Genomic DNA, 8,798 nt, shown 5'->3' with positions numbered 1-8,798 from the left:
CCTATTTCTAACAGTAGAGGTGGCTGCAGCTGACAATTCCTTTGGATGCAGACAGGGAATTATGATCCTGTGATGAACATTCTTTCCCATTTTAGTGGGAGAAAGAACAAGACTGTCTTAGTCAGTTCTGGCTGCTATAACAAAATACTATACACTGGGTAGTTTGAACAGCAAACATTCATTTTGTGAGGATTAGAAAGGAGAAGGTAAAATTATCATTTTCAATTGATGTAATTTTTAAAAAGTCATTAGTTTCAGGTGTACAAAACAACATAATGATTAGACATTTACACCCCTCACAAAGTGATAACCCCAACATGTCTACTACCCCTCTGACATCGTACATGGCTGTTACTATACCATTGACTATATTCCCTATGCTGTACTTTACATTCTATGACTATAGTTTTTAAAATTATAATTGACGTTCAATATTATTTAATATCAGTTTCATGTGTGCAGCACAGTGGTTAGGCATTTATATAATTTATGAAGTGATCCCCCTACTAAGTCTAGTACCCATCTGACACCATACATAGTTTTTACATTATTGACTATATTCTCCATACTGTTTTCACATCCCTGTGACTATTTTATAACTACCAATTTGTACTTCCTAATCCCTTCACCTTTCTCACCCATCCCCTCAACCCCTTTCCCTTCTAGCAACCATTAGTTTGTTCTCTGTATCTATGAGTCTATTTCTGTTTTGTTTGTCTATTCTGTTCTTTAGATTTCATATATAAGTGAAATCGTATGGTATTTGTCTTTCTCAGTCTGACTTGTTTAATTTAGCCTAATATCCTATAGGTCCATCCATGTTGTTCCAAATGGTAAGATTTCATTCTTTTTTTTTTATGGTAGAGTAATATTCCATCGTATATATGTACCACTATTTCTTTATTCAGTCGTCTATTGATGGGCAGGGTCTGGTTTGGAATCAGGGTAATTGTGGTCTGATAAAATTAACCTGGGAGCCTCCCCTCCTCTTGAATTTTTTGGAATAGTTTGAGAAGGATGGGATGGGTGTTAATTCTTTTTTGAATGTTTGGTAAAATTCACCTGTGAAGCCATCTGGTCCAGGACTTTTGCTTGTTGGGATCTTGTTGATTAGTGATTTGATTTTGTTAGCAGTAATCAGTTAGTTCAGATTTTCTGTTTCTTCTTGATTCAGCCCTGGAAGATTGTATGCTTCTATGAATTTATCCATTTCTTCCAGGCTGTCCAATTTGTTGGCATATAATTTCTTGTAGTATTTTCTTAAAATGTTTTTATTTCTCTGGTGTTGGTTGTCACTTCTCCCCTTTCATTTCTGATTTTATTTATTTGGGTCCCTTCTCTCTCTCTCTCTCTCTCTCTCTCTTTTATTTTATTTTATTTTTTTGATGAGTCTGGTTAAATGTTTGTCAATTTTGTTTATCTTTTCAAAAAAACCAACTCTTGGTTTCATTGATTTTTTTTTTTTTTAAGCTTCTATTTCATTTATTTCTCATCTGATCTCTATTATTTCCTTCCTTGTATTCACTTTGGGCTTTGTTTGCTGTTCTTTTTCCAGTTCCCTTAGGTGTAAAGGTAGACTGTTTTTTGAGATTTTTCTTGTTTCCTGATGTCGGCGTGCATTGCTATGAATTTCACTCTTAGGACTGCTATTGCTGTGTCCCATAGATTTTGGGTCATTGTGCTCTCACTTTCTTTTGTCTCAAGGTGTTTTTGATTTCTTCCTTGGTCTCATTGTTGACCCATTCATTATATAGTAGCATGTTATTTAGCCTCCACGTGTTTGTGTTTCAAATAGGTTCTTGATCCCTCGCTCCCTCTCTTCTCCTTCTGGTACTCCTATGATGTGACTGTTGTTATGCTTGATGTTGTCCACAGGTCCCTTAAACTATCTTCATTTTTCTTTATCCTTTTTTTTTTTGGTGTTGTTCTGATTGGGTGTTTTCTGCTACATTGTCTTGTAAATTGCTGATTTGATCCTCTTCGTCATCTAATCTGCTGTTGATTCCTCCTAGTGGATTCTTCATTTCAGTTACTGTATTCTTTATTTCTGACTGGTTCTTTTTAATGGTTTTTATGTCCTTCTTTATACTTACTATATCTTTGCTGAAGTTCTCACTAAGTTCCTTAAGCATTCTTATATCAAGTGTTTTAAACTCTGTCGCTAGTAGGTTGGTTGCCTCCATTTCATTTTTTTAATTTAAGATTTTTATTAAAAATATAGCTAACATACAATATTATATTAGTTTCAGGGGTACACCATAATTATTCAACATTTATATACCTAAAGAAGTGATCTCTGTGATAAACCCAGCAACCCTCTGACATTATACTATCCTATCACAATATTATTGACAATATTTTCCATATTGTATGTTACATTCCCATGACTTGTTTGTTTTATACCTGGAAATTTGGATCTCTTACTCCCCTTTACCTCCCCCCCTTTTAAAATTTATTAATTACAGTTAACGTTTAGTATTATTTATATTAATCTCAGGTATACAGCATAGTGGTTAGACATTTATATAATTTAAGAACTGATTCCCCTCACTAGTCTAGTACCCACCTGGCACTATTCATAGTTACTATCATATCATTGACTATATTCCCTGTGCTCTACTTTATATCCCCATGACTATTTGGTAACTACGAATTTGTACTTTTTCAATCCCTTCACCTTTTTCACCCTGACCCCCAACACCCTCTCATCTATCACCCCAACAAATCTGTACATCTGATACATAGTTATTACAATGTTATTGACTATATTCCTTATGCTATACCCCACATCTCCATAACTACTTTGTACTTCTTAATTCTTTCTCCTTTTTTCACCCACACCCCCAATCCCCTTCCCATCTGATCACATCAAAACGTTTTCTATATCTCTAAGTTTGTTTCTGTTTTGTTAATTTTGTTCTTATATTCCACATATAAGTGAAATCACATTGCACCTGTATTTCTCTGTCTGATATACTCCACTCAGCACCTTCCAGGTCCATCCATACTGCTTCTGATGGCTGTGGGGTTTGGTCACATCCACAGATTATGGGCTACTCTGTGGGAGGCTTACCCCACTGAGTGGGATTCGCCCCAGTGGGCTCTGGTGCCTGTTGAGACTGCTCTTTGTGTGTGCCGCTTATGGAGCTAATTGAGCCATGCTCTGCTGTGTCTAAAGCCAACCTCCAAGTATGTTGGTTCTGGGACCTCTTGGGAGGGGCTCTCGTGCAGGCCCAGTGCTACCTGGTAGGAGCTACAATACGATCCAAAGTTATTTGCTGCCTGTGCTAGACCTGGAGGTGCATAGGAGATGTGATGCTGTGAACTGAGGATGGCTGCCACCAGTGCTGGGTCTGAGGTAGCAAAAAGCCAGGACGCCCTGAGGCCTGCTGCCACTTGCCAGCTCCCTTAAGTTTCAGCCACTGATAATGCCTTGTGTGGTACATGATTTGGGTGACACAGGGTCTCAGGGAGTTACTAGAGTGGGAAGAACTGTGGCCACCAGGTTAATGTAAATTCTGGTTTGGTGCCAGTGCTGAACCTGGAGCAACTCAGCAAAAGTCTCAGAGAACATTGAGTCCAGTTGACACCTGCCTGGGGCCTGCCAGACTCCAGTAGTTTTCCAAGAAAGAGTGCAGTGCGGGTGGGGCAGGCTGCTGAGGGAGAAAGGCCTCTGGCGGTGTGCGAGTTGGGTGGGATGGGTTCTCAGTGAATCAGCAGCAAAGAGCAGCAGAGCTCATTAAGTCAAACAGTTCAGATTTGTTCAGAAGGGCAGGCTCAACACAGGGAAGATGGCGCCTGTCTGCCGGCTGCAAATTTCAACTATCCTCCAGCCCTTCCCTCAAAGTCACTCACATACCTCAGTCAGCCCCCCCTGCTCCCCCCATGTCTCCGAGGACCCCGAATCACCATCCGTCCGCTGGAGCCCAAGGTGAGTGCCTGCGAACGAGGGAGTCCGTGCGTGGGCTGTTTAAAAGAACATCTGGGTTTCCCACAGCTTTCTGGCCCACCTTAACAGTCAGAATACCCACTGTTTTTCTCAGCCAGATGTTGTGGGGGCTTCTCTTCTTGGCACCGGTACTTGTGTTTGGGGGGTCTGGTGGTGGGGGCTGGGATTAGTTCCTCTCGGCGGAACTAAAGCAGCTGAGACATCCCTCCTGATTCTCAACCATATGCAGGTGTGGAGCCTGTTCTGCTTCTCCGGCCATCCTACCGGTCTCAATGTGGCTTCTTTATATTTTTAGTTGTAGGACTTCTGTTTGGCTAGATTTTAGACGGTTCTCCAAGTTGATTGTTCTAAAAATATGGACTACTTATGAATTTGTGTGTCATCCTTTCACAGGGGCCATGCTAATCTTCTCTGTATCATTCCAATTTTAGTAGAAGTGCTGCTGAAGTGAGCACCATTTCATTTTGTTCTATTTCTAGAGGTTTCTCCTGTTCTTTTATTTGGGTCATGTTTCTTTATTTCCTCATTCTGGCTCTTAGGCCTGTTGAGACCACCCTTTGGGTTTGCTACTTGTGGGTCTAACCAGATAGGGCTCTGGTGTTGTCCAAAGCTGGCCTCTGGATATGTTTTTTCTGGTGTCTCTTGGGAGGGGCTCCCATGTGGGCCAATTTCAGCCTTGCCTGTGACTGGGCCAGGGCTACCTGGTAGGAGACACCAAACTATTTGTGGCTGGTTGCTGCTTATGCTGGACTGGCAGTGTGTGTGGGTGGCCTCACTGTTAACTGAGGCCAGTTGCCATTGCTATTGGGCTTAGGGCATCTTAGCAAAAGGCCCAGCTGCCACTTGCTGGCTGCCCGTAAAGTCTCAGCCATTGAAAGGGCCTTCTTAGGTGCATGTGCGGGTTGGTTTACCTGGTATTGACGGTGTCCCTGGTGATGCAGCAACTAGCTGGGCAGGGTCCCAGGGAGTCACGAGGCGTAGTTGGTGGTTTTTACAACACTAATACAGATTCAGTTCTTGCTCCAGTGCCAGGCCTGTGACAAACTTCATAAAATGCCCTGAGAACACCGTAGCCAGCCACTGCTCACCTTGGGCCTACAGACACTTGAGAGGCACCCAAGAGAGGTTGCAGTTCGAGTTGTGGTTGACTGCCAACCACTGAAATTTCTGTAGGCTGCCACGGGCCATCCAACTGCTGCACAAGGCTTGCACAGCTTGTGGGCAGGGCCAGCTGCCCAGTAGCCGAGAGTGTCCCAGGTGATGCAGCATTAGCTGGGTGGGGTGGAGACCCAGGGCGTCACCAAGGTGGTGCCTATGTGTGTATTTTACCAGACCAAAGCAATTTCAGATTTGGCCCTTTGGGGGAGGGTTCAACATAGAAAAGATGGTGCTCTCCTGTAGGCTACATGTCAGGCAGGGTATACTCAGGGACAATGGTGGCTGTCCATTTAGCTCTCCCTCCAAAGCCACACGCACAACTCAGTCTTTCCCCATGTTTCTAGTACCTCTCAAGTTGCTGCCCCTCCACTGGAGCCCAAGTAGGTGTTTCCAAGTGAGACTATGTGCAGGCCCTTTAAGAGGACATCTGGGTTTCCAGCCACCTTCCACCTCACCAGGCTGGACAGACAGAGTCCTTGCTACTTTTCACTGCCAGATGTTGTGGGGACTCCTCTTCCTGGCACAGGACCCCTGGGCTGGGCAGCTTAGAGTCAGACTGGGACCCCTCTTTCTTTAGGGGGAACCTCAGCCACCAAGATGTTCCTCCCAATGTTCAACCACTATCTGTGGGTTTGGGATCAGCCCGTTTTGCATCTCTGCCCCTCCTACCGGTCTCAGTGTGGCTTCTTCTTTCTAGCCTTAGTTACAGGGGTTCTGTTCAGCTAATCTTCAAATGATTCTTGAGGTTGATTGTTCTATTATTTAGTTGTAATTTTGATATGATCCTGGCAGGCAGCAGGCATAGAGTTTACCTAATCCGCCATCATAGTCCTGCCTGTATGATGTGATTGTTTACTTGAAAAACTCAATCGACTGAAAAATGTTACAAACAATAAGATAGAGCTGGCTGGTTATAAAATTAGCTATTTTTATAACTGGTTATAATATATATATATAATAACCAGTTAGAAGATATAATGGGAAAACTCCATTTTATAATAGCAACAGAAGAGCAGATACATAGAATTAGACCAAGAAACATTGAAGATCTAGGAGAAAAATACATGAAAACACTGTGAGGAACCAATAGAAGTCTTTAATACGAAGTTTTAACGTCAAAAATATGAACACTCCACTTATGTTAATGTATAGATTCAATGTAACCTCGCCCTGCAAATATCAACAGAATTGGAATTTGCTTTTTAAATTTTGTTTGTTTTTGTTTGCTTAGGCATTTTTTTGGGGAGGGGGGCAGAAACTAAAAAGATGATTCTGAAATAGGTAATAATCTCTAGAAAACAAACAGAAAAACATTTATTTTTCACAGTTCTGAAGCCTAGGAAGTTTAAGGTCAAGATCCTGGCAGATTGGTTGTCTGGTGTGGTCCCTCTTCCTTGTTTGCAGATGGCTGCCTTTTTTCTGTGTCCTTAGATGGTGGAAAGAGCGGGTGCTCTGGCCTCTTCCTCTTCTTATGAGGGCACTAATCCCATCATGGTGGTTCTTCCCTTGTGACCTTTGACCTCACCTAAACCTAATTACCTCCCAAAGAAAGGTTCCATCTCCAAATACCATCACATTGGGGATTATGTTAACTAATTTAATCAGCTCAGAAACACTATGAGTAAGTACTATAATTTATCTCTTTTTACTAATGAGGAAAGGGAGGCCTAGAGAAGCTAAGAAGTTTACCCAACTTCATGCAGATAGCAAACGCAAAAATCAGGATTCAAATCCACCCCCTTTAGTTCAGTAAATACTCTTAACCCCTATTCTGATATGTTGCAGCTGGTAATAACACTTCTTATTCACATAAGACCTTAACAGGGTCTAAATCTTTTGCTATGCTTGGTCCTGTTCAAAATAAGACAACATTCAGGATAAGATTTGGTTACTGAAATAAAAACACCGTAGTTAATCTCTGTAACTCTTTTAAAAAAGATTCAGCTATATAACATTGATGAATTTCTCAAACTGATCTTATAAAATGGATTGAAATAAATTTTTGGTGCTCTAGTGTTCCATGAACCTATAGTGTGTGTGTGCGTGCATGCGTTTTGTGTGTGTGTGTGTGTGTGTGTGTGTGTGTGTGTGTGTATTTAAACGGGTCTAGGTGTACCCCACCTGAAAATGGGACTACTCAGGTTTGATCTTGAGGGTATAGACTTCTACAGGGACCTGCCAAGAGCATTCCTATCTGTCACCAGCACTTCAGGCACCATTGGGTCTGCTAGATCATATGGCCCAGGTGGCACAGTGGCTTGTATAGCAGCCCTGATCTTTTGCAGAACTTTTTCTTATTCTGGGCCCTGCTCAAAACTAGCAGCTTTCGGGTCAGTAAATGGGCTGGAATAGTATACCCAATTGAGAAACATGTTGCCTCTAAAATCCAAAAAGGCCAATTAGACATTGTCCCTTTCTTGATTCGGGGCGGGGAGACAGATGCAACAACTTAATCTTCACCTTAAATGGGATATCTCAACATGCCCCCACACCATTGGACCCCTAGAAATTTCAGTGAGGAAGAGGCCCCTGAATTTAGTCAGATTTCTTTCTTTTTCTTTTTTTAAATTTATTGGGCTGACAATTGTTAGTGAAATTACATAGATTTCAGGTGTACAATTCTGTATTATTACATCATCTATAAATCCCATTGTGTGTTCACCACCCAGAGTCAGTTCTCCTTCCATCACCATATATTTGATCCCCCTTACCCTCATCTCCCAGCCCCCACCCTCCTTACCCTCTGGTAACCACTAAACAAACTATTGTCTGTGTCTATGAGTTTCTGTTTCTCATTTGTTTGTCTTGTTCTTTTGTTGTTTTTGGTTTATATACCACATATCAGTGAAATCATATGGTTTTTCATGGCGTTCAAATTGAAAAGGAAGCTATGAGTCATGAGTATTTATAAAATTGTGTTCTTCAAATTTATCTTGCTTTCAGGATAACCACATAATTCAATAAATAAAATCCAGGACAGTTTGTCCGAAAGGAATACAAATAAGTAAGGATGCTTTGTTGGATAAATAAAGTTTGACAAAGTAGAGGAAAGAAGCAAATTCCATTTCTCAGGCCACGACTTGGTGATTTTACACACACACACACACACACACACACACACACACACACTTTTTGTAATGAAGCCTACTGGTCCTTCCGTCATGTTGCTCTTGGATCCATGTTTTGTACTGTCCCAGTTTAAGGATACCTGCAATAAATGAGTAAAAAAGAGAAATTGCAAGAAACAATAATGCCCAGACTACAGTGATAGAAAATTGGTTGTCAGAAAGTTGCTCTCTGGGTGGTCAGTTAGCTCAGTTGGTTAGGGCATGGTGCTGGTAGGAACAAGGTTGTTGGTTTGATCCCCACATGGGCGCCACTGTGAGTGGTGCCCTCCTTAAAAAAAAAAAGAAAAAGAAAACAGAAAAGAAAGTTGCTCTCTGTCAGGGGCCTAGATTAGATCTCCTGATTAACTCACAGGTTACTACCATGTCTGACCATGTACTCTCAGTCTGCTCCTATACTCAGGTAATACGAAGGATAATGATGGGGTTGGGCCTAAATTAAGTAATAATAAGACACTATTAGAAAATATTTGCTATAATCTTGGGGGTATCTTGAGGGCTTCAGAGCAAGTGCTGGTCGTGCATTTTATCCTTTAAAACTATGGTCTTGCAGGGAAAGTTACAAT

The 8,798-nt window shown here is 41.6% G+C and overlaps 1 non-coding gene across 1 annotated transcript; it reads right to left on the bottom strand.

Moving 5' to 3' along the window:
- Positions 1–4,298: 4,298 nt before the first annotated feature.
- On the bottom strand, positions 4,299–4,404 carry LOC141570976 (U6 spliceosomal RNA). Its single transcript, XR_012495401.1, has one exon. It is a non-coding gene; the product is annotated as a U6 spliceosomal RNA (small nuclear RNA).
- Between the last annotated feature and the right edge of the window lie 4,394 nt (positions 4,405–8,798).

This window comes from Rhinolophus sinicus, linkage group LG03 (assembly GCF_036562045.2).
Source record: "Rhinolophus sinicus isolate RSC01 linkage group LG03, ASM3656204v1, whole genome shotgun sequence".
Taxonomy (NCBI): Eukaryota; Metazoa; Chordata; class Mammalia; order Chiroptera; family Rhinolophidae; genus Rhinolophus; species Rhinolophus sinicus.
Note: the sequence above shows the minus strand (reverse complement) of the source record. Positions and strands in the feature narration are given on the sequence as shown.